At 45.5% G+C, this 24726-nt stretch overlaps 1 long non-coding RNA gene and 1 pseudogene across 1 annotated transcript; one reads left to right on the top strand and one right to left on the bottom strand.

Annotated features, from left to right (window-relative positions):
- The first annotated feature begins 3841 nt into the window (after positions 1-3841).
- Positions 3842-10680, top strand: LOC132388675 (uncharacterized). Its single transcript, XR_009510307.1, has 2 exons — positions 3842-3945; positions 9281-10680. It is a non-coding gene; the product is annotated as an uncharacterized LOC132388675 (long non-coding RNA).
- On the bottom strand, positions 10149-23459 carry LOC132388674 (zinc finger protein 229-like; annotated as a pseudogene).
- Positions 23460-24726: the final 1267 nt, after the last annotated feature.

The following is a 24726-nucleotide window of genomic DNA, read 5'->3' as shown; positions in this document are numbered from 1 at the left end:
GAAGTATTTAAGGTAGAGGAAGATATTCTCTTGATTAGCCAGGTCATCAAGGGGTATGGGGTAAAAGCAGATGAGTGGGGATTACCGTATGAACTGGATCAGCCCATGATTGAATGGCGGGACAGACGCAATAGACCGAATAGCCTTCTTCAGCTCCTATATCTTATGGTCTTATGCACATATGGAGCCACACTTAAATCAGCGCGAGATTAAAATCGTCACGAGGTCATTGCGAAGAGCATAAAAAAAACTTAATGGTTACACATCAGTTTAATTTCATGAGGCACAGTGTACAAGAGCAGAGACATGTTATTACAAATGTACTTGGCTCGTTTCAGCTTCGATTGAAGCGCTATTCGCAGCTTTCGACAACGCACGATCGGGAGAAAGATCCCCAGCGTCTCACGAGCATGTTCCTGAACGGAAAGTTCCATAACAGGGACACCCAGAGAGATTCAGTTTCACACCTACAGGAGCACATTATGACCCTGATCAGACCACAGAAAACTGGAGAGCTCTGGAACCATAATCAAAGGCCGACCGACGCCGCTAATTCCCTTTCTCCCACCACCCTCACCGCCACCATCCATCGGGCCGATGATACAAAACCATTAAAGCCCCGGCACCAGGTTCAGTAAAAAATTCTGTCATTTCTGATAAGAGAACTAAGTTGTTCCATAGGCCAATCAGATTAAATCTTCGCCACACAATCTCCCTCCTTATGGACTTGCACCTCTTTGTTTACATACACATTACCTGCTCTGTTAATGTTACACTTTATTATTGTTATTTATTTATCTTGTTTTAACCAATAACGGACAAGATTCGGCTGTTATTAACAGACTCCGCATTGTATAAAACCTGATAACGTCCACTCTTGAAATTCAGCATATACAAGGCACGAGGGTGAGGCCGGGGAACTATAGCTGGAAAAGACAAATAAAGGTGAAACAGCTGTGAAAACACCTCTTCCCTTAACCATCAGCAGGGCCTTCAAATAGCCGTGCCGTGTGAGACACTCCGTCACATGCAAATCCCGAGACATCCTGCCCTTGGTGTCCCTTCAGGCCAAATTGAGGCAAAAAAATCCTAAAGCAACTGCAACCTATATTCTGGATTGGCATTCTCATATCCACAACACGAACATCGAATTTGCAACCCGTTCATACTGAGATTGCAAGGTGCTTCTGGAATCCTTAATATAGTCACAGCGATACCCGGGACAACAGCTTGTGTCCGGTTTTCATCTGTGAATTAGTTAGCAGTGAATAACTGTGATTAAAATCACTGATGATTAGGCAATTTCGTAAGTGGTGAGGGAAAAGTGGTCTGTGGTACGTCAAATACGAACACCGCCGAACGTAAATTCCATTAAATATCAGAATCAGAATCCGGTTTATTAACACCGGCATGAGTCGTGAAATTTGTTAACTTAGCAGTAGCAGTTCAATGCAATAGATAATATAGAACAAAAAGTGAAATAAAATTCAATAAATAAGTAAATTACTTACAGTATATGGGTATTGAATAGATAAAAATGTGCAAAAACAGAAATAACATATTTTTAAAAATGAGATAGTTTCATGGGTTTAATTTCCATCTCGGAATCCGTCGGCAGGGTGGTAGACGTGCCCGTAACAGTGATCACAGTAAGATCGAGTTCACTTTGAAATTTGAGAAACAGAAACTAAATGACAATGTGTCGTTACTTCAGAGGAATAAATGAAATTTCAGTGGCATGAGTGGGAAACTGGCCGAGATGGACTGGAAAGGGACACTAGCAGGAAGGACAGCAGTGGAGATTCCGCGAAAAATGAGGAAAGTGTAAGTCAGATATAGTCCAAATAAGAAGACATTTTCGAATGGAAGAAGGACAGTACCGTGGCTGACAAGTAAATTCAGAGATAAAACAAAAGCAAAAGAGAGGGCATACAAGGAAGCCAAATCCAGTGGAAGATAGTCAATTGGGAAACTTTAAAACTTGTAGATGGAAACCAAAAATGTCGTTAGAAGGAAAAGATGAATTATGAAAGGAAGCTGGTGACTAATATCAAAGAAGAGATGAAAACCTTTTTAACTATATAAAGAAGAAAAGTGAATTGAGGGTAGATAGAGGACTAATAGAACATGACGCTGGAGGTATTGTGACGAGAGACGGAGAGATGGCAAAGGAACTGAATACGAATTTTGTATCAGTCTTCACAATGGAAGACGTATGCAGTACACCGGACATTGAATAGTATCAGGGAGGTGAAGTATGTGCAGTGGAAATTACGACAGAGAAGGTGCTCAGGGTGCATAATGGGAGTGAGCATAATGCTCAGGGGAGTGACGATGACAGGAAGAATTGGATCAGCCGATGATTGAAAGGTGGAGCAGACTCGATGTTGAATGGCCTACTATTGCTCCTATAATCTTGTGGTTTTACGACTTTCTACCTTACTGTTAACAGCGCTACCAATTCAGTTCATCTGCAAAACAGTTGTCATTGCTGGTACAAATGTAATGAATGCAGATACTCTGTCAGTTTAAGCAGTCACACCAATTTGAGGGCGATTGAATTATTTGCATCATATCGGTACAAACATTGCGTGTTCCTGGTTTACCAAGTGATGGTCTGCAATCAATGTTATACTGACACAAAATATTGGAGGAATTCACCAGGTCAGGCAGCATGTATCAAAATGAATAAACAGTTGACTTTTCGGGCTGCGACCCAGTTTCGGGATGGCGTAAAAAGGGGGAAAATGCCAAAATAAGAACGTTGGGAGTATCTGGAAAGAAAACAAGCTAGAAGCTAATAGGTGAAGCCAGACAGGTTGGATATGGGGCGAAATGTGGCTGGGGCTGATAATGGGAAAAAGCAAAGAGCTGGAGAAGAAGGAATCTGATAGGACAGAGTGGATCACGGGAGAAAGGGAAGTAGCGGGGTCCGGAGAGAGGTGACTGGCAGGTGAGGAGAAGAGCAGGAGGCCAGAGTGGTGAAATGAAGAGGGACGGGGGGAGGGGGGAGGGGTAAACACAGGAAGTTTCAGATATATGTGTTCATGTCATAAGATTGGAGGTTCCACAGAGAGAATATATTTGCAGGTTACTCCTCCAACCTGAGGGTGGGCTCGTGTGGCATGGGCCGACATTTCGGACTAGGGATGGGGATTAGAATTGAAATGGTTGGCCACTGGGAAATTCGGCTTTTTGTTGTTGGAGCTGAGGTGCTCGACGAAGAGTTAATTAATTTGAAGAAGGCGTCTCGGCATGAAAAGTCGACCCTTTATTCATCTCCATAGATGCTGCCTTATCTGTTGAGTTCTTCCAGCTTTTTGTACGTGTTGTGATTATTGTGATTAACAGTTTGCGTGCGTTCCCTGCCTCGTAAGCCTGGATGCGATATCAGCTTATTGCTGTTCACTATATTACAGGAAAGCACAAACAATATATTCGTTTGTATATTTCTATTGAAACATCTATAACGGAGACAATTTCCAGAGTGGAACAGAGCAACCCAGTGTCAGTATAGAATTGGTCTATGACGACAAAGTCTATGGAGTCTGGGAATGGACAAGATCAACAATGAGAATCATGAAACAGAGAGGCGAGCCTGAGAGTGTCTCACAACAACATTCACTGACTTCTCCAATCGTCATTTCTTCATCTGTGAGATTTTGCAATTTCCTGTGAAGCTCTCCATACCTCATCACATTTGGGATTTTATTTGAATGAAATCATGCTTATTTTTACCCCAGCTGTTGAAAACACGTCAGCCTAGTATATTTAGCGTTCTGGAGCGGGTATAAATGAATGGCCGTGGAGATTCATTAGCTCAGAGTATCTGAAGCGTGATCGCGGGCAGCTGGAATACAGGCTGAGTCTCACACAACATGCTTGAAATTATTTACCGCGTGAGGAAGATATATTACTTGATTGTTGCCGTTATTGGTGTCCCTGGTAAGAACAGACGCGAACGAACATTTGCTGTTCAATGCGCGCGGGAAAAAAAACAACAAAAGAAAAGATTGAAACAGATTTAGAGTGTAAGATCGGGGCGATGGATATATATCGTGGGTCCATGGCAAGCTGTTTTGATTTATCAATAGAAACACGCGTTCGAAGTAAACTCCGATAATTCAGCGCGCTCGGCACCTTTAAGGACTACTTGATTTTTTTCAGCATTAATAGTTCAAGATGCTTTAATTTAAAATTTAAGGGATTTGTTTGAAAAAAAATACTGCGAGTTTGAAGGGAACGCGGTAAGCGAAACCCAGGTGAGATTCACTTGTGTGTTCGATCTCGGAACATCGTGAGTTTCGAAAATTCAAATAGTGTCGGTGTGCGTTTCAGTTTACAAGGGTTTGTTTCCACGCCATATTATCAGTGAAGTGGGGATTAGCCAACCCAGAGCAGTCTGTTAGATCGCTGACGGTGTAAAGTAAATGGGATACTCCGCTCTGGAACAATGGACATCGATCCATTTGGAATAATGCTTCTGTAATTTGGAGCAGGTCAGGAAGAATATGCAAAACAAAAAATGAAAATGGGAACTTCCAGATCCGATCCTATCAGAGAGTGTGAAGGAACTGCGGCCAATGGTAGCTGCGGAATTTAACAAAAGCGAGCCAGGCTGGGCCCGTGCGGATGGGTGACAAACGGGAAGTCGAGGAAGAGATGAATGCCTGCGAACAGAGGAAGTAAATCTGCTTCGAACTTTGAACATTGTAAATGGACAAAGTCAGGCAGCGGGGCTGGGTGATATGCCAAGACAGCCAAAAGATAGATGATGGGATCGCGGGAATCACAATGGCCGTGAAAGTTGCCAAGGTATTCAAACTTTACATATCGGCCGAAAAGAGCCCTTTGCGATTAGTTGGCAAGGCCTCCTTCCCAAATCCTGCTTCTCTTTCGGTACCGAGTGCCGTGACCTTTCTCCCTGCTTGAGGCGTCTGCAAAATCCGATTTACACCTTTTTAAACCCCAGTAATGAGCACCCGCAAAGTTTGATTGTTCTCTCTTTACAGCTTATCTCGGCACAAAGACCCAGAGAGAGTAATTCATTCAATCTTTCTGCTTTCCTTCTCCCCCACCTCCCCCCCCCAGTGAATTTAGTGGCGATAGTGATTCTGTCCCGCGGAAAGTGCGGTCTGTCCACCTGCACCACTCGCTACCTGGTGACCATGGCAACGGCGGATCTACTGACCACTGTGTTTGCGGTGATATTGTGGCGGGTCAGTTATTATTACTTCCCCGGGACTTTCCTGGACATCACCCCCGTGTGCAGTACGATCTCTGCCCTGGGAGAGTCAGCTACTCACTGTTCTGTCTGGTTCACCGTCAGCTTTACGTTTGATCGGTTTGTCGCCATCTGTTGTCAGAAATGGAGAGCAAAGTATTGCACCGGGAAAACTGCGTCTGTGGTTCTGACAACAACCGGTGTTGTGTTGTGTTTGAATAATGTGCCCTACTTCTTCATATTGCAACCTGTGAAAGTGATTGACAATATACCCTGGGACTGCATTCCGAAGCCGAGCTACTATACGGATGCCGGGTGGTTGGGATATGACTGTTTTACTACTGCTCTATCGCCATTACTTCCGTTCGTGTTAATACTCCTGTTCAACGCTCTGACAGTCAGACATATTTTAGTGACTAGTCGCGTCCGTAAGGGGCTGAGGGGTCGGAACAAGGTGGAGAACCGCAGTGACCCGGAGATGGAGAGCAGGAGGAGGTCTGTGATCTTACTTCTCTCCATCTCCGGAAGCTTCATCATCCTGTGGTCGGTGAAAGTTTCTGAATCCCTTTCTGGATTGGATAAAAATAATTACAATGTGTCGGAATACATTTTTCAACATACCGGATACATGCTGATGTTATTAAGTTGCTGCACAAACACGTTTATTTATGGGGTAACTCAGTCCAAGTTCAGAGAGCAGTTCATCAGCGCAGCGAAATATCCACTCTCGTCAATTATTCATCTAATCAATAAACAAAGTATCTAAGCTCTTCTCAGAGGGGGTCATGGTGATTTCATCTTAACACTGCAGAACTAACATCGGAGAACATGGCAGCGGGGAGAATAAAACTGGTTTAGTGCCGAGAGGGGCACAACACTGGAAAATACACATTCACACCTTCAACCAGCGACGTCCACCTCCTGCCAATTACTGAACTCACCTTACCTTTTATGTTTATTCCCCACCATATTCCGGCTCCTGTCACCGCCACAACCCTTTCGGTAATGATAGAGCGGGAGAGGATCTGGGGGCATTGAAGTCCTAGTCGGCAAAATTGCATCTCATTTGTTACGTTAGCCTTTTGCATCAGAATGAAATGAGAAAGCGAGTCAACAGTCTGCATGAACTCACAGTAAACCTCGCACTTGTCCTTCATTTTAGATAAACCTGTCGGGGAAAATGATTAACGCTACAGAGCTCCTGGATTTGGTCCATAATTGTGGGAATTTCCATGGAGTAACCAAACGCCTACTTTGCCTCACTTTCTCCTCAGTTAAAACGGGTAAAACGTGAGGTCTGGACATAGACAAAAATCTCATTTCTCAATTGGGACGGATTTTCGGCCTGTTCTAGCGGTGTTTATTATTGTCCTGCAGCTCTAATTGTCTAATGTTTGTGTACTGACTTTGGGATTATACCTGTTGTATATATTACAATTGGGACAATATCGCAGGCTTTCATTTTCCTTTTCAAGTCGGCATATTTCATGTGTTATTCACACCGATGTTTGTGTGTTGTATGTGTCGGAATGACTATACCAATCAAGTAAATTGTCTTTGCAGGTTTATCCTGTGATATTATATCCGGACGGGGTATCACGTACTTACTGCTTGCCCAATAATGGATCGATCATAATATAATCGTCAGAATCCGCCTTAAAACGGCATTACGCGCATATTTATACTAATCTATAGGATCTTGCCAAAATCTGCATCTTCAAGCGAGATTCTGGTGAATGATGCTTCCCACTGTGTAAGGAAACAGATTGAAGTAAATCGTTCTTGCATCATGTAATGCATTGGATAGTTTGAAACAACATACTGTATTCTGCTTTACAGCCCGAGAGAGGCACAACACAGGAAAATACACTTTGTCTTGAATTTGTCAGATTTCTTAATGAGCATTTCTGTTACCTTTTTTTTCAGCTACCTGGTCCTGTATTGCCACAAGGAACAACTCAGTTTCCGGCAAGAGATCTCCAACTTTTAGCCTGGCGTCAGAAGCTTCTAGTTGACACCTGGTCTGCTCAGGTGGTGGGGATCTCATCCCTGGACAATTATGCTCATCCCGGTTAACTCTTTCTTCTACAGCAGTGTTTCCCAACCTATTCTAGCACTTCTCGTGCCGCGAAACAAGTGGAGATGTCGAACACCCTGGTTGCTAATTTATGCATCCCCAACAACGTCTGTTCGGTTCGTAAGATTGCCGAGTGTCAGACGCGTTGTGATGACGAATCTTCAAGGCCTGCAGTGCTTGGCTTCTTTCCGCGTCACAGTGCCACGTCCTTCTTTGGAAGTGCCTGCTCTACTAACGGTCGGTCAGGTCTGGTGCCTCAAGTTAGAGGCAGCTTACCGCCCCACCAAGAATACTGAACGCCCCCCCCCCCCCCCCGCGCGTGTTGTTGTTCCTAAAGCCATCTGAGGACACATCACTGCCCCCAGAGGGCATCACTGTTCCATTGCGATATTTTCTTCATCTTTCTGGATTAGGCTTTCATTTCAGTTCAAAATAGCACATGCTCGCAGCGTGTTGAATCCGGTTTCCGTTGATGCAAATACATCAACGTAAAAAGTAAATTTTAAAAAAAGTAGAATAAAGTAAATCCTTATAAGTGTGTCTGTGAGTGGGACACAGGGGATGGAAGTCCCTCAACACTGAGTGTGTGCAGCTCCCTCAAAATCTCGCTCCCTCCTCTCTCCACAGTGCGCTCACATGATCTGTCACTCCCTTTCTCCCCACCCTTCACCCTCCTCACTCCTCAAAACACTGCTTCTCTTTCCTCCATCTTCTCACTCTCCCTTTCCTCCTCTCCCCTCTTATCCTAATACACCCTCTCCCACTTCCTCGCCAACCCTCTCTTACTCTGCTCAACCCAACTTTCTCTCACTCTCACCTCTCTTCTCCCCTTTCTGTCTACAAACCACACCCCCACCCCGACACTGAATCTCAGCCCGTATTCACTCCAGGATAGCATCCCGTCCGTTTCAATGTGCGACGGCGACATCGACAAGATAAGTAGCCTTGGGGTTGTTTGCACATCGGAACTTGCTGGCATTTAGAGTTGGAGGAAGCAGAGGAGGGAACGAGACAGAAACATAGAGGAAGAGGGAGAAGGAGAGAAGGGAAGTGGGAGAGAGAGACAGAGAGAGAACAGGCTTTTAGTGGTATTGAGAGAGACAAACTGAGTTAGAGAGAGCAACAAGAGGCTGCTGGAGTGTTAGCGAGACAGACTGAGGAGGGATAGGAGGGAAGTGACGGAGGCAAGAAACAGGGGAGAGACGGGGGGCGACAATCAGTGAGGGATGGCGGAAAGGGGGATGGATGTGGGTGAGAAATAAAAGGGGAGCGAGTGAGGGGGCAGAAAGAGGCGTGGGAGAGAATGACGGAGGAGAGAGATTGGATCGAATGGGGAGGGAAGAGAGATGGGGAGTTAAACTGGGATAGAAACCAGGGATCGAGACGGGGGAGATATACGAGGGAAAGTGACGGGCTCTTTGATATCTCTGTTGATCAGTGAGAGAGAAACAGACAAGGATCAAAAAGGGCCACTCATTTTAAATGGAGACATATAGAAGTCTCTAAAATTCTAAATCTTCCATGTGAATTCCTTCAGGATCAGTGAAGTGTCTATCTATCTATCTGAGTGTAGGCGGGTGGGTGGGCACATTTGAGGAGGAGATAGACGGGGATGGGAACAGAAGCATAGATCAGACACGGCCGTGTTGAATGAACATAATATCATAAGACTTCCTCCTCATCTCTCTTCTGAATTCATTTCCCTGTAGTCTTGAGGGTTTATCCCTGGTCTTGGGCTCCGCATTATGGGAAACACCATCTCCTAACCTCCATACCTCGGCTTTTCAGTATTCAGGAACCCCACCCCGCAACACCAACACCCCCCCCCCCATAATTCTAAACTCCAGCGGGAACAGGCACAGAGACATCAAATACCATGAGCTGTGGTCTTGTTTAGCAGTTTCAGCTGCAGCACCTGGTTCAAGACCATCTGAAAATCCAAACAAACAACACCCACCGCCTTTCTTATTTCCACAAAGGATTCCAACAGATTTGTCTGGGAAGATTTCTACTGAAGAAAACCATGCCGACTTTGGCCGTACAGGGGAGGATTCAAGAGAACTGTCATGTAGATGGGGAATAAGATGGCGGCACAACGCAGCGCACACGGCCTCTCTGGAGAATGTTATCTGTTACTTGTTAAGTACAGATTTGTATCTGTACATTAAGTATAATATTATTGTATAATAAGTACCCTGATTTGATGGAGATACACGTGAGTGCACGGAGGAACTTCGGGAGAAACTTCTGAAATGACCGCTTCGCCGCCGCTGCTACTGTGCGGTGCGGTCCGGAATCTCCGGATGAAAAGGCCTCCGAGACCTCGGCTTTGCTTGTTTCGGTGGCCAGGACGATGTCGATGGCGCTCGGAGCCTGTATTGCAGGCTTGAAGTTTTCGGACGGACTCAGAGTCTGCTGTGGTCGGGTGCTTCCAAGGCATCAGTTTGTCGGTGCCTGAGAGTTTATAGCAGGGAGAGTTTCTCCCTTTTTCTGCCTGATATCGGGACTATTGGAGTCGATCGGGACTTGAGACTTTCTCTTAAACCGTGCCCATGCTCTACTTTTATCAAATGATGGTATTGATTTGCACTGCTGTAACTATATGCTATGATTATGTGCTTTTTTTTGTCAATGTGAGTCTTTGGTTTGTCCTGTTTTTTGTGTGATATCACTCTGGAGGAACATTGTATTATTTCATAATGCCCGCATGCATTTCTAAATGACAATAAACGAGGACTGAGTGTCCTCATAATCTAATGGAACAGAATCACTGGCAGGGTCCAGCTGGCCAGGGTCGACTCTCTACTGTACACTAGGTGTGTTACAAATTCACTTAAGTAGCAAAGACAGAGTTTAAAATAAACTTATTTATTTGTCTCAGATCCAGAATATTAAACTCCAGTCCCATTAAAGGTGTATGTGCAGCAGAAGAAACTCCTCCCATGCCCAGAGACCAGGGTGCAGAACTGGATGTGGTGAGCAGCAGTAAGTCAGCTCCAACAGTCACTCTCGAAATTGCATTCAGCAACGGTGATGGACAAATATCCAGCATGCAGATTATTGAAACTTTCTCCCCTGTGTGAACAAGGCAGTGTGTCACAAGTATAATATGCTGTAAGGTTTCACTGCAGAGGCAATGGTTTCTCTGTAAGCAGCAATGTTTAGGTTAAGACCAGAGAAAACAGGGTTTTGGAGTGCAGGGCTATCCGATGAGAGAAATCTTCTTTCTTGTGAGTCTGGAGGAGAGATTTTGTGGTCATTTGCTGGGGAGAGATGAGAAGACGTGAATGGAGAGAGTGGGCCCTTTTCCTTTTTTTTTGTTTGTTTACTTTACTAACCCTATAGTCAAAGTAAGAATTATAAAGCTCAATTGTTTGATCACATTTTGTGTACTGTTTGTAATTTCAGTGTACTGATCTGTAACAGGGGACACGTCACACAGCATCCACCCAAACAAGATTTCTTAAGTTTGGCCGGGCTGGGGACTATCAACTCCAAACAAGTTGCCAGCCAAAGTGAGTTAACATAAGGTTAGCTGGCTGAGTGAATCGCTTCCCACATTAACAGCAAGTGAACAGCCTCTCCCCAGTGTGAACTCAATGATGCACAGTTGGTTGATCTGGCTGAGAGAATCTCTTCCCACAGTCTGAGCAGGTGAACGGCCTCTCTCCAGTGTGAACTCGCTGATGTATCTTCAGGTCAGATGACCGAGTGAATCCCTTCCCACAGTCCAAGCAAGTGAACGGCCGCTCCCCAGTGTGAACTGCCTGGTGTGTCATTAGGGTGGATGACAGAGTGAATCCCTTCCCACAGTCTGAGCAGGTGAACGGCCTCTCTCCAGTGTGAACTCGCTGATGTATCTTCAGATGGGATGACCGAGTGAATCTCTTCCCACAGTTCAAGCAGGTGAACGGCCGCTCTCCAGTGTGTACTCGCTGGTGTGCAATTAGGGAGGATGACTGTGTAAATCCTTTCCCACAGTCTGAGCATGTGTACGGCCTCTCTCCAGTGTGAACTCTCTGATGTACCTTCAGTTTAGATGACCGAGTGAATCCTTTCCCACAGTCTGAACATGTGAATGGCCTCTCTCCAGTGTGAACTCTCTGATGTATCTTCAGTTGAGATGACTGAGTGAATCCCTTCCCACAGTCTGAGCAAGTGAACGGCCTCTCTCCAGTGTGAACTCGCTGGTGAGACATTAGGCCAGATGACCAAGTGAATGATTCCCCACAGTATGAGCAGGTGAATGGCCTCTCCCCAGTGTGAACTCGCAGGTGAGACATTAGGTGAGATGACCGAGTGAATCGCTTCCCACAGTCTGAGCACGTGAATGGCGTCTCTCCAGTGTGAACTCGTTGATGTACCTTCAGTTTAGATGAGCAAGTGAATCCCTTCCCACAGTCCAAGCAGGTGAACGGCCGCTCCCCAGTGTGAACTCATTGATGTACCTTCAGTTTAAATGAGCAACTGAATCCCTTCCCGCAGTCCGAACAGGTGAACGGCCGCTCCCCAGTGTGAACTCGCTGGTGAGACATTAGGTCAGATGACCGAGTGAATCTCTTCCCACAGACTGAGCAAGTGAACGGCCTCTCCCCAGTGTGAACTCGCTGATGTATCTTAAGTTGAGATGATGAAGTGAATCTTTTCCCACAGTCTGAGCAGGTGAGTGACCTCTCCCCAGTGTGAAATGACTGGTGTGCTTGCAGATGAGCTGACAACGTGAATCTCTTCCCACAGTCTGAGCAGGTGAACGGCTGCTCCCCAGTGTCAACTCGCTGTTGAGCCATTATGTCAGATGACCGAGTGAATCTTTCCCCACAAATTCAACAGATGAGCAACTTCTGCCCAGAGTGAACTGACTGGTGTGTCCACAGGTGGGAACGCTGACTAAATCCCTTCTCACACACAGAATAGGTGAATGGCCTTGTCCTAGTGTGAACTTGCTGATGCACCTTCAGTTGAAATGTCCGCGTGAATCCATTGCCACTGTCTGAGCAGATGAATGGCATCTACCCTCTGCAAAATAACGGGCATGCCAGTTGGTCAGATGATCGAGTGAATCCCTCCCCACAGTCTGAGTGGGAAGGATGACCGAGTGAATCCCTCCCCACAGTCTGAGCGGGAATGATAATCGAGTGAATCCCTCCCCACAGTCTGAGCGGGAAGGATGATTGAGTGAATCCCTTGCTCCACTTCTTAAATATCTGGATAGAGACAGCAAAACTGGTATGTTCTGTTTGAGATTCCTGTAGACAAATTGCTTGTCATTTTTTAACCTGTAAAAAGATTTACAAAATCCATCAATGGGTGTAGAACAACATTTCAGATGAAATTACATGAGTTGTCAAGATGTGATCTGGAATCACACAGTTACAGTGAAGTTCAACCCAAGTTGGAGAGAGAAATCATCTTCTAACTGGGCACAGTGCTGGAATGACCATCAAACTCTCTGATGCTCGACCTGTCTGTAAAAGAATGGGGCATTTCTGCCACCTCCAATCTGTGACCTGCCTCAGTTTGACTCTCTCTCCATTGTTATTATTTCCTGTTCCCACTGAGCTGCATGGGTTCCTGGCCCCACAGTAACTGAAACACTCTCACACAAATAGCCGGCAGTGTATTGCACGAACCCACCACTACCTGTGTAACAAACGTACCCTTGGCATCCCCTCAGTATTTATTTCCAAGCACCTTAAATCTATGCCCCCTCATGTTAGCCATTTCAGTCCTGGGAATAAAACCTCTGGCTATCTGCACGATCAATGCCCCTCATATTCTTATACACCTAAAAAATGAACTAAACATAAACAAGGTAATTACACATTGCTTTGAGGATTTGTTGGAAGTGTACAGAATTATGAGGGTATAGATAGGGTAAATGCAAGCAGCTTTTTCCACTGAGGTTGGGTGGGATGACAACTAGAGGGCATGGGTAAGCGGGGAAGGTGAACATTTAATGGGAGCACATGGAAAAGCTCTTCACTGAATTGGTCGTGAGCGCGTGGCATGAGATGTCAGCACAAGGGGTGCATGTGAGCTCAGTTTCACCATTTGAAAGAAGTTTGGATGGGAGCCGGGATGGGAGGGGTATGGGGGGCGATGGTCCCAGTCAGGTAGTTGCAATAGATACCTTAAATGTTTTTTTAACATTGACTAGCTGGGCCAAATAGCCTGTTTCCGTACTGAACTCCCCCATGTTTCTGTGACAGAGAAGCAGGCCAAACTTGTTTGGAAGGGAAAAGATAGGAGTGACAACAGAGCAGCAATGGCTGGAGTCTCTGGGAGCAATTCAGGAGCTGAGTGATCGATATCTGAGGTGTGAACAACATCTGACTGGTGTCAAGAAAACAAACTCTCCCTCGTTGTCACAAAAACAAAGGAGCTGATTCTGTACTACAGGAGGAATGGAGACAGGCTAACCCCTATTGATATCAATAGATCTGGGGTTGAGAGGGTGAACAGCTTTAAGATCCTCAGCATAAACATCACCAAGGATCTCAAATGCTCTGTACATACCGGCTGTGTTTTGAAAAGAGCACAGCAGCACCTCTTTCTCCTCAGATGGTTGAAGTTGCTTGGTATGGGCCCCAAATCCTAAGAACTTTCTTCAGAGAGACAATAGAGAGCATGCTGACTGGGTGCAGCACTGCCTGGTATGGGAACTGTACTTCCCTCAATCGCAGGACCCTGCAGAGAGTGGTGCAGACAGCCCAGTGCATCTGTAGATGTGAACTTCCCACTATTCAGATTTACAGAAACAGGTGTGTAAAGAGGGCCCAAAGGATATTGGGGACCCAATTCACCACAACCACAAACTGTTCCTACTGCCACCATCCAGGAAACAATACCACAACAAAAGGACTAATAGGCTTTGTGACGTCATTTTCCACCAGGGCATCAGAATGATTAATTCATGCTGATACAATTGCATGTTGATTTTATATTGACTGTTCTATGTATAAACAATATATTATAAGTTACTATAAATTACACATTGCACATTTAGATGGAGAGTAACGTAAAGATATTTACTCTTCACGTGTATGAAGTATGTATGTAATAAAGTCAATTCAATTCGACACAATTCAGCCTCTCCACTATCCGTTCTGTCACTCTGGCTCCCATTCCCCCAACAACTTATTTTATCCACTTCACCCTCTGACCACACTAGCTCGAGCAAGCCTTAATACTAGGATATTAGACCCCTTCTTGTTCAATTCCCATAACTAATGAATTCCCTATCACTTATTTGACTTTCCACTGCCAGGTAATCACCCCAACAGTTTCTAAAGTCATCCACCTGCTGTTGTGTTGGATAGCAACAAGAATACACTTCGATGGCCTTTTAACCTCATTCACCTGCCCGACTGCCACCCAGTTTCCTGTGTCCTGCACCTTGGGTGTAACTCACCTCTCTTCATGTCACATCTATCACCCCCTCTGACTCCCAGCTGATCGAGAATTCATCAATTTCAAGTCCCAGCTCCTTCAAATTCAGGGCTACAAGCTGCAGCTGGATGCACAGCTTGTAGGTGAGAGCATCAGGGACACTGGCGGTCTCTGCACCTTCCCTCCAATACCCCCTCTAATTTCTAATGACCAGTGTGCACATAAATCATGTACTGTGCTTAATTTTACCAAGTGACAACATGTGCACAGTGATTTTTATATAGTGAGGTACTCATTTTAACAGCTAGCAAATCACTGTCAATAAGAACTATGATGTTCTCTGGGCTCAATCGAGTTCATCTGCACTCTCACACAACCTATGCAGCAGGCTTGTAACAGGTAATGAAGGACTTTCTTACCAGAGCTTTTGCACATTGTCCATAAGTGGTTTGCTTGCTCAATTACACTTCAAAAAGTCAGATTTCCAAATATCACTCCACTTCTTCCCACTTGTAAATTCTACAGCAACTTTTCATCGCCACAATACACACAGGTGTCACCAGTTTCTATATTGGACAAAAACATTTCCCCTGAACCCTCCTACTGAATTAAGGATATATGTAAAAACAATCATTTTGAACCTATGTAACCTCTGGCTAAAGAAATAATTGGGTCTGAATAGGAAAATTTGAACCGAAGCAAACACTGTCTTCAGTGGTTAGCCAGGACAGGTTCATAACCAGTTCTCTGTGGCTTGCAGAGTGACACACTGAGAGATGATACCATTATACACAGTACCCTCGTTAGTTGATAACATTATACATTGTACCCTCTTTTGAGTAAAGGGAGGAGGACTCACTGATAAGGACAGGAATAAACATCTGTTTGTAATTAAGTCAGGGCCTTGCAAAGGGAGTAACTGATAAGGACTGGACAGTATATCCATCTGTAATTAAAACCTTCATTTAGCAAACTCTCTTATCTAATTAAGTTTGAAGCCAACAGACTTGGTGGGCATACCAGTTCAAATAACATCTTGCAATAGGAATGTATGGGGCTTACTATGTATAAATAATATGGCTGTAACCTGACTAAGTCAGTCCACTTGTCAGATGGTGGCAGTGCTTATGTGCCTTCCCTTTAACAACATGGTCTCAAACTCCTGCTGGAAAATGAACTGTGGTGATGATAAGAAGCTGGTCTGCCGAGTTTGATTCAACTTCAACATTTGGAGTCACAAACATGATCCCAATACAGGGAGTGCTGAGCAGATGGGCTGAATGAAGATGTAAAGTGGAACAGTATATTATCAGCAAGTTGGAGGAATAATGCATGTGAGAAAGGGATAGAGGTATGTACTGCAGAAGGAACGCCAAAGGTTGGAGATGCTAAAAGTGGAGCGTGAATGGGTGGATGGGCACCAAAATCAAGAGCAGGAGAAACAACGTAAGCAAACCGAGGTTGGTCCAGATAGGAGAGAAGGGCAGGAATATCAGTCTAAAGTTCGAACTTACAGGGAAAGAAGGGATCCCAAACACATGTCTGTCATACCGACCCTGTTTGAGGACAGTGACCGTGATGAGGAGTGGGCACCCACCGTACCTCTCCTACCTTACCAGCGGCCAAGTTCACCCAGTGCCCCCGAACCCCAATCCTCCCAGTACCCAGATACGGTGGCCGCTCAGGTAAAACAGTGGCACAGGGAAGGGGATGTCTCAACACCCTGAGATCCCAAAAGGGAATACCGAAGATTATTCCGAGACAGGGAGGGAAGAATCCAATAAATCCCCAGAGTTAGTGGCTCCACAAAGACAACTGCCCACCCAAATGCTGCCCAATCCATGAGGAGGAGGAGGGACAGCCCTCAGTGATTCCTGTGTATGCTCCCTGGAAGCCTCAAGAAACGGTAATGATCATGAATCAGGCCCCAGATAGAAAAGAAAAACCAGCACAGTTTGCTCAGTGTGTCCACAGCACTATACAAATGTCTAATGCGACTCCACAAGATTTATTCAGTCTCTGCTGCATGATTCTCTCAGCTGATGAAGGGTGGAAATGGAAGGCAGAATTGAGATACCAATCCTATCAGGAGTTACAGGCTGGAAACCATACTGAGAATGAATGGACAGACCAGATTATTCAAGCCTTGGAAAGGGCTCTCCAGCAACCTGTAAACATCACTAAAGTACCTGAATGCAAACCTAACCCTGGGGAATCAGGACTAGACTATTGGCAGTGATTTGTGGCCTGCTATGGCACTTTCACAGGAGACCAAGCCTTTTATTAATGGGAATCTGTCCCCGCAGTTTAATGCCCTACTGCTCCAAAACTTACCAACTAAGCCAACATGATTAAAACAGATAATATGGATTGGCCTGACAATGACCGAAATCGGATGCGACGAGCTTTGACATATTATTGGAACTTGATTTTCGATTCCTGATCAACCCCGAAATGAACTAATATTTAAAGTGAACATGTTCAGCGGAAAGAAGGATGCGAACGGGCTATATCTTGGGATCAGAAATGGGATCCAAAACCTACCAAGGGACAGGTGGGGACAACAACCCGTTTAGAAATTGACAAGCAAAGATGTTTCCTACTGTGAGTATCATCCCTCAGGAAGAGCCCAATGTAATATTGACAGTTGCTGGAATTTCAATTCCGTTTATGATTGATATGGGGCAACCAAAACCACTCTCGATCAGGAAATACTATCAAAAGGGATTCCAGCTATCAGACGCTACAATCACTCTGTCTGGGTTCGAAGGCATGGAACGTACGTATTCACGTATCCAGCCACTGCAGGTGGAATTCCAGGGGAACCAGTGTGAGGTTTCATTTACAGTCATTACCAGACGGGGGGTGAAATCTTGTAGGGAGAGACTTGCTCTGTCTGTTGGAAGTCAAGATTCTATACATGGACAAGGATATCACGCTGGAACTGTGAACAACTGATAGCTTCCCGTGACCACCCAGTGGTGGGCACTTTATCTGGACTCCAGTACATTTAAACCCCTTCTGCCAGTGGCCAGCTCGAGGGACAGAAGTTCCCAGTCACGGTGATAGGAGAGGTTAAAGGAAGAGACCGTACTGCATTTCCGGCCGAAGTTCCAGATTTCTTTTGGTGACAGACAGGACTGGTGGTTCCCAATACCACCAGTGGGTTTGCCCTGGGTTCAAGCCAAAGAGCTAAGGGTTCCTTGCCTGCACCCTGACGAAACAAGCCTCCAGAGCCGAGGGAGACTGGCAAGATTTGGCCGCGGGCCAACTCCGATACAGGAAGGAGTCTGAGGTGAAAACGGGACATCTGGTAAGACATCCTTTTAATATTGACCAAACCCAAGACGTTGTACCCCATCTCTGGGCAATTGCAGTCCATGAAGTCAGCCCTCCTGTCTGGATCACAGTGAAAGAAGGACAGACTCTCCCATCCATTCTGCAATACCCCCTCTAGCCCATCCAGATCACTGTGAAAGAAGGACAGACTCTCCCATCCATTCTGCAATACCCCCTCTAGCCCATCCGGATCACTGTGAAAGGACAGACTCTCACATCCATTCTACAATACCCCCTCTGGCCCGTCTGGATCACTGTGAAAGGACAGACTCTCCCATCCATTCTGCAATATCCCCACTAGCCCGTCAGGATCACTGGGAAAGAAAGTCAGACTCTCCCATCCATTCTGCAATACCCCCTCTAGCCCGTCCGGATCACTGTGAAAGAAGGACAGACTCTCCCAGCCATTCTGCAATACCACCTCTAGCCCGTCTGGATCACAGTGAAAGAAAGACAGACTCTCCCATCCATTCTGCAATACCCCCTCTAGCCCATCTGGATCACAGTGAAAGAAGGACAGACTCTCCCATCCATTCTGCAATACAACCCTCTAGCCCGTCTGGATCACAGTGAAAGAAGGACAGACTCTCCCATCCATTCTGCAATACCACCTCTAGCCCGTCTGGATCACAGTGAAAGAAGGACAGACTCTCCCAGCCATTCTGCAATACCACCTCTAGCCCGTCTGGATCACAGTGAAAGAAAGACAGACTCTCCCATCCATTCTGCAATACCCCCTCTAGCCCATCTGGATCACAGTGAAAGAAGGACAGACTCTCCCATCCATTCTGCAATACCCCCTCTAGCCCGTCTGGATCACAGTGAAAGAAGGACAGACTCTCCCAGCCATTCTGCAATACCCCCTCTAGCCCGTCCGGATCACTGGGAAAGAAGAACAGACTCTCCCATCCATTCAGCAATACCCCCTCTAGCCTGAGGAATCTTTTTATGAGGATGGAAGCTCTTTTGTGGATCCAGCAGGGAAACGATGCGATAGTAACGGACAGTGAAGTAACTGAACAGGCCTCTTTTGAAGCAGCTGTCTCCGCCCAGAAGGCTGAGCTGTTTGCTCTGACTCGTGCCTGTATCCCAGCAACAGACAGAAGTGGGAACGTTCACACAGACTCCCGTTATGCGTTTGGAATGGTACATGACTACAGGGCTCTCTGGGAATGTGGGGATTCCTGACTTCCTCCTGCCACCCCATTAGTAATGCCACCTTTGTAAACAACTTACTCACCGCTCTACAGCTACCTCGAGTTTTGTTCTTCTCAGGGGGATGCCTCTGAGGAGGAGTGAAAACTGTGGTCCCATATGGGGTGCCTAGAGTACATTGCGATAGATACTGCTTAGTTATTATAGATTTGTTCAGTTGATGGATTGAAGCTATAGCGACTACCATTAATACTGCTGTGACTGTTGTGAAGGTATTATTACGGGAAATAATTCCCAGGTGCAAGCCAGAGATGCTGAGTTCAACAATGGCCCACACTTTATGGTGAAAGTAAATGAAGGGGTATGTAACAAACTAGCTATCAAGCAACAATTCCACTGTGTACACCACCCACGGGCCGCTGGCAGAGTGGAGAGAGCCAATGGCACTCTGAAGAGTAAACTGGCCAGACTAACAGCAGAGACTGGACTCACTTGGTTGAAGGTCCGACCATTAGCCCGATTCCACATGAGAGTTACCCCACAGGGGAAAACAGGGTTGTCACCAGCTTAAATCATTTCCAGATGGCCCACGAGGACACCCTGGGAACAAAGTCTCAGGATTAAAGGCAAGGTGAATAAGAATAAGGAACCTTGATTCTTGATGGATATTGGAACTCTGATAAAGAAGAGAGAGATGTATGGCATATATGAGAAACAGGGAGCAAAGAAGGTACTTGAGTAGTATAAAAGGTGCAAAAAAATACTTACGTAAGGAATCAGGAGGGCTGAAAGAAGACATGAGGTAGCGTTGGCATTCAAGGTGAAGGATAGTAAGAGCATCCACAGGTATATTAATAGCAAAAGGATAGTTAAGGGATAAAATTGGTCCTCTTGAAGATCAGAGTGGTCGACTATACATGGAACCAAAAGAAATTGGGGAGATGTTAAATGGTTTTTTTGTGTCTGAATTTACTAAGAAAACTGGCTTGGAATCAATGGGAATAAGGCAAACAAGTATTGAGGTCATGGAACCTATACAGATAGAAGAGGAGGAGGTGCTTGCTACCTTGAGGCGAGTAGATAAATCAACAGGACCTGACAGGGTATTCCCTCGGACCCTGAAGGAGACTAATGTTGAAATTGCAGGGACCCTGACAGATATATTTAAATGTCATGTTGTTCTGTTGTTTAAAGCATGCTCTAAAAGTAAACTGGGAAATTATAGGCTGGTAAGTTTGATGTCAGTCATGGGTAAATTATTGGAAGGAGTACTAAGAGATAGGATCGACAATTATTTACATAGACAGGGACGTATTAGGGAGAGTCAACACGGCTTTGTGCATGGTAGGTCTACTTTAACAAATATATTAGACATTTTCGAGGCGGTTACAAGGAAAGTGGATGAAGGGAAGGCAGTGGATGTTGTCTTCATGGACCTCAGTAAGGCCTTTGACAAGGTCCCGCATGAGAGGTTAGTTAGGAAGATTCAGCCACGAGGTATACATGGTGAGGTAGTAAATTTGATTGGGAATTGAGAATGGGAGAAGTCAGAGAGTGGTAGTGGAGGATTGCTACTCTGAGTGGAGGCCTGTGACTGATGATGTGCCACATGGATCGTGCTGGGTCCATTGTTATTTGTCAACTGTATCAATGATCTGGATAATAATTTGTTAAATTGGTTTAGCAAATTTGTTGATGATACAAAGATTGGAGGTGTAGTGCACAGTGAGGAAGGTTTTCAAAGCTTGGAGAGGGATCTGAACCAGCTGGAAAAATGGTAGATGGAATTTAATACAGACAAGTGTGAGGTATTGCACTTCGGAAGGTCAAACCAAAGCAGAATATACAAGATAAATGGTAGGGCACTGAGGAGTGCACTAGAACAGAGGGATCTAGGAATACTGATACAAAATTCCCTAAAAGTGGCATCACATGTAGATAGGGTAGTAAAGAGAACTTTTGGTATATTAGCCTTTATAAATAAAAGTACTGAGTATACGAGTTGGGCTGTAATGGTGATGTTGTATATTGCATTAGTGAGGGGGAATTTGGAGTATTGTGTGCAGTTTTGGTCACCAAATTACAGGAAGAATATTAATAAGGTCGAAAGAGTGCAGAGAAGGTTTACAAGGATGTTGCCGGGACTTGGGAAACTGAGATACAGAGAAAGGACTTTATTCCCTGCAGCGTAGGGGTATGAGGGGTGATTTGATAAAGGTGTATAAAATTATGATGGATATAGATAGAGTGAATGTAAGCAGGCTTTTTCCACTGAGGCTAGGGGAGAAAAAAACCCAGACGACATGGGTTAAGGGCGAAAAGTTTAAAGGGAATATTGGGGGGGGGGGGGGGCTTCTTCACTACTGGGTCTGACTGGTACTGGCATAACTGGTTCTTCTGGGCACATTCTGTCTCACTCCCAACTATTTTGTACCTTCCTTTGCACAGGTATGTAATGTGTAAAGGACCAGTGTTTGAGTAATGACACTCACCAACTTTCTCCTGATTGAATCACTGGAATCTCCGAGTCAGATGGGTTCTCTCCAGTCGGTGCTCTCAGTCCTCGGGCTGGTTCACTTGTTGCTGTTCCCACGTCTTCAGTTGTGGTTTGTTTCCAATAAATCTCTCACTGCAGGTCTAACTTTAACATAAAAGATAATGAAGCACGTTAACAATGAAAAGGAGGACCAAACATATCAGCTTAATGTTACTAGGAACAAAACTCACTGAAATTTAAACATTGAAGGCAAATATAATGATCTCAGTGAACAATCTTTTATTGTCCCTCACATGTCACAGACGATACGGGATTAGAAGGATCCATCATTCACTCACGGTAAGACATAAGACACAGGAACAGAATTAGGTGATTCAATCCATCTGGTCTGCTCCACCACTCAACCACGACTGATTTTTATTCCAACACGATATTCCTGCCTTCCTCCTGTAACCCTGAAGCTACTCAGCAATCATCAGTATATTAATCTTCACAAATAGACCCAAATGGCAGCCACAAACAAATTCTGTGGCAACAAATTCCACATATCAGACATCTTTTAGCCAAAAAAAAATTTTATCTCAGTTTTAAAGGGAAGCATCTTTATTTTGAGACTGTGCTGTCAGATCACAGACTCTCTGTCTAATGGAAACATCCTCTCCATGTCCACTGTATCCAGACTTTTTAGCATTCGGTAGGTTTACTTAACCATACATCCCTCAACCACCCCCACCGTCCCTCTGAACCCCACTGAGCCCAGGTCCAGAACCAGCAAATGCTCCGCATACATAAAGCCGATCATTCCTGAGATTATTCATGTGAACCTCATTAGCAACAACTGTACCGGACACATTTCCAGGAATAACAGACAAAATGGTTCCAGGATAATTTACAAGGAAAAGTTGTGCTTCCTTTACTGTTATACTATCACTCCATTTCCAGGTGAAATAAGGGCCATTTCAGGAAATTTGTATTACAGATCCTAGGATACAGATCTTGTCTTGTCTATACTGGACCGACCGCCGTCACTGGACTATAAACTTGCAGGAGTAACGTGTGGCTCAGCTCTGCTGCGTGGAGCTGAGGCTCGAACCATTCTCCCTCTGGACTTCCCAGTCCCTCGGTAAAGCAGGCAGTGAAATTAAAGATTCCCACAACCGAGGACGTTCTCCTTTCTCACCCACCCGGGAGAAGACACAACAGCTATAGAGCTCCAGGACAAATGTGAGGAGCCTCAGGAAGCAAGTTCGGGAAAGTTAATAGGACTCAGTGGCTAAAATCACACCACGTGATCTGGCGTCACAAAGCGGAGGGCGGGGCGAATCTGCGGCACACAGACTCACGTGACCTGTCGGCCGGACTTCCATTTCAATTCTGCGGAAACAGACAGCCTGGGCTCCTGGTTTGGATCGTTCAATGCAGATTAAGTGAAGTCGACACATTTCTGACGAGCCCGGATAGTTGGGAAAAAAATGAGTTCCTGGCCCTCAGTTCGGGGCTCACGGCCAACATCGGATCTCCCCGCTCGGGATCGGTCTCAATACTCACCGATGGGAAAGTGATATCTTCGGCCCGCAGACAGTGATCCCGACGGAAGAGACGAAAATCTTTCGCGAACACACCGCCGACCCACTTCACCCGGAGACTGTGAACATGCCCGAAGAGATTGTTACATCATCGGGAGGCGGGGCCTCGGAAACTGACGCGCAGATGCTGCCCATCTGCGGTTAAATGGGAGGGGCAAACGGGGTCACGCGTCAGGATTGGTGACACCCCCCGCCCCCCCCCCCTCCCCCCAGGCAGAGACTCCAGCTACTGTGGAAAGAAGCGAACTTGCCGCTCACATCTCCTCCCAACTTAAATGTATTAGACATTTCAACCCCCAGGAAAAATATATCGTCTGTCCACTCTATCTATTCCTCTCGTAATCTTATAAACGTCCATCCAGTCTCACCCCAGCCTGCGCCGCTCTGGAGAAAACAACACAAGTTTGTCCAGCCTCTCGCTATAGCTCTTGCCCTCTAATCCAGACAGTGTCCTGGTAAACCTCTTCTGCGCCATGTCCAAAGCCCCGACATCCTTCCGAGAATGGGGGCGACCAGAACTGTATGAAACACTCCAGATGTGCTCTAACTAGTTCTATAAAACTGTGTTCCGAACTGAGACGGTTTAGAAACGAACCAGCAGCAATAGAGTTCACACTGGAGTCTGGTTTTGATGGTTAAAACACTCTGTTTATTAGTATCTACTTCTAATATAGTAACTTAACGAAATAAAGGAAAGTTAACAATGTTAAGTGTAAATGTAATTCCCAGACTATCGAGCCTGAGGGAACAAAGCTTAGAGTCTTGAATGGTAAAGTAGGAAAATTCAGTAATCCACGGAATAAATGATGGGAGAGAGATATTTTTAATCCGGGATGAAACGTTGAGAAAAGGCCGTTACTTCAAAACAACCGCCGTCGAAGTTCTTATCCGCTGAATCCGTACACATACGAGTTATCAGCGAAAGTGACCTGTCACAGGAATACCGTCTTTCGGAGGACACCACACAACATACCCAGGCAAGGGTTAACACAATATATTCCAAACTCCACTCCTATGGATTATACGAAGTGACAGCCACAAACATCTCTCTCTCTCTCTCTCTCTCTCTCTCTCTCTCTCTCTCTCTCTCTCTCTACTGTCAGCGCCGTCAGCCTGTGTCTGACGTCATAGCCCCGCCTCCTCACAACGGCGCTCTTAAAGAAACAGTCACAGAACGACCGCAGGCTCGTAACAGCTGCAACACAACTTCCCGACTTTTGAACTCAATGCTTCAACTAATAAAGACAACCATGCCATTTGCCTTCTTAACCACCCGATCAATCTGTGCAGTCTCTTCCAGGGTGCGATGGACTTGGAGTCTGAGATCCCTCTGATCATCGACACTGTTCAGGGTTTTTCATTTAACAGTGTACAGTCGTATACATTCGACCTACCGAGCTGCCAAGATGATCATCACTAATCAAATCTCACTGAGATTTCTCAGGTCCTGTTGAATTTA

Source organism: Hypanus sabinus, unplaced genomic scaffold, assembly GCF_030144855.1.
Source record: "Hypanus sabinus isolate sHypSab1 unplaced genomic scaffold, sHypSab1.hap1 scaffold_377, whole genome shotgun sequence".
Taxonomy (NCBI): domain Eukaryota; kingdom Metazoa; phylum Chordata; class Chondrichthyes; order Myliobatiformes; family Dasyatidae; genus Hypanus; species Hypanus sabinus.
This window is presented reverse-complemented; position numbering and strand designations above follow the sequence as displayed.